This window comes from Chinchilla lanigera, unplaced genomic scaffold, assembly GCF_000276665.1.
Source record: "Chinchilla lanigera isolate Chin_1 unplaced genomic scaffold, ChiLan1.0 scaffold00034, whole genome shotgun sequence".
Classification (NCBI taxonomy): Eukaryota; Metazoa; Chordata; class Mammalia; order Rodentia; family Chinchillidae; genus Chinchilla; species Chinchilla lanigera.
Genome location: NW_004955435.1, coordinates 18,133,764 through 18,135,809, shown reverse-complemented (window position 1 = coordinate 18,135,809; position 2,046 = coordinate 18,133,764). Strand labels below are relative to the sequence as shown.

Sequence of the window (2,046 nt, the reverse complement as noted above, 5' to 3'; positions counted from 1 at the left end):
GCATCTAACACATAAAAAAAAATATTATTTTCTTTTAAGTAACTATTGAAATTCTAAACTGTTACTTTTATGCTCTTATTGTCTAATATAAATAATTATAAATTATTTCTTGCCAGTAATGAGTACATTCAAATATTTTTGTTTCCTCTAAAGGAATTATATAGTTTCGATGAGCAGCTACAATGTTCCTCTTGACTTAATTCCATGCTCTCTTGAATCTATAAAAAAAAAACAGGGAAACTATAATGCATACTTATTGAATAAGATATCAATAATAAAAGAAGAAATTATGCAAGAAAAGTCTTGCTGTTTTTCTGATAGAGGACACAAGTTTGTTGTCTGTTCCCTTCTCTTCCACTTTGGTGTTAGAGTGAAAACTATTCTGCTTAATGTTCTTTCGAAGTCTCTTGGAGTTACATTGGACTTCTGTGCTCAAACCAGTGATATTACGAAAAGCATTAAAAATGTTTTTAGCATGGCAAATAACATTATAGGATTTGATTTAAAAATTGTCTTATATTGCATATATATGTATTATGATAGACTTGTCTTTTTATAAAGAATCCTTCTTTTTAGTCATGTGTGTACAGTTATTAAAAATTCTCCTTTTCCTTCCACAATTATCTACTTAGTAGTACACAGTTATCCCAGACAAAATTTGATTATCCATCTCCAAATTACAAGTTCAAATTTTTGTATGGAAATTTTGCACATTAATTGTATTTTGGAACCAATATAGAGCAGCAATTTTCCACATTAATATAGGGCATCATCTAGTAGAGCAGTTCAACTGCCTTATCCACAGCTTGCTTTTCTTTTTTTTTTTTGGTTTTTCTCCGGTACCGGGAACCGAACTCACGAACTTGCGCTTGCCAGGCAGGCGCTTTTGCCGCTGAGCTAAATCCCCAGCCCCACAGCTTGCTTTTCTTGTTTCTTCTTCCTTGTTTCAGTACTGAGGTTTGAGCCCAGGGCTTCACATTCTAGGAAAGTGCTTTACCCTGAGCTATATCCTAGGCTTTTACAGCTTTATTCTTGATTTTTTACAAGGCAAAGAAAATAACTTGTGATTTTTTAAATGCACTAAGTCAAACATTTTTGCCTTATGAACAAGGCAATGATACTTTTTTTTGGCAGTTTCAGAAATCAAATCCAGAACCCCGCTCATGGAAGACAAGTGTTCTACCACTGAGCAACATTCCAGCCCTACTCTGTTTATAAGAAGAAAATGAACAGGTTTTATTTTTGGCATGTTGCTTTCATACATTTTTAAGTCTTTGACTGGCACCTCTACTTGAATACACCACTACTAAACTTAACCACATATTAATATTTACTTTATGTTATAACTGTGATTTTTTTTTTGGTACCAGGAACCAAACTCAGGACCTTCTACTTGCAAGGCAGACGCTTATGCCGCTGAGCTATATCCCTGGCCCATAACTGTAATTTTTCATAAACATTTATTATATAAAAATATTATATCAGAAGGAAAACTGAAAATAAAATGAAAACCTTACCCTCTTCTAAATGACCTCATTATTTTGTTAGGAAATAAGAATACATCAAAATATGAAGTCATTTAAAACATACCATGTAAATATAAAAATTATTTGAACTGCATACACAAATGAAAAAAATGAAATAAAGATAAGTAGCATTAGAATCAGATAAGATTAATTGTAGGATGGCTTACTAAAGAAATATATTTGTAAGAAGTGTTAGTTTAGTTGAGAGAAAGAAGAGTCCCTTACAGAAAAAGAAGAATACCAGAGAGGTAAGGTTAAATAGGTCACGGAAGGGAGAAAAATAAACTAATAAACTCTTACACAGAGGAAAGAGGAAATGATGGTAAAGAATTTCAACTGTACAACTCTTTCCTATATCCATAGAAACGAGGAGTACCTCAATTCCATTGTATGAATGTAAGGCCATGTCCTGAGCACTATATTTGGTAATGGACATGGCACTTTAAAACACAGAAAAGTGGGGCTGGGGATATAGCTCAGTGGCATGAGCATCTGCCTGGCAAGTGCAAGGTCCTGAGTT

General features: G+C 33.2%; 1 pseudogene; it reads right to left on the bottom strand.

Annotated features, from left to right (window-relative positions):
- Window positions 1-268: 268 nt before the first annotated feature.
- The window catches only part of LOC102003373, an 8,808-nt pseudogene continuing 7,030 nt past the window's right edge, over window positions 269-2,046 (bottom strand).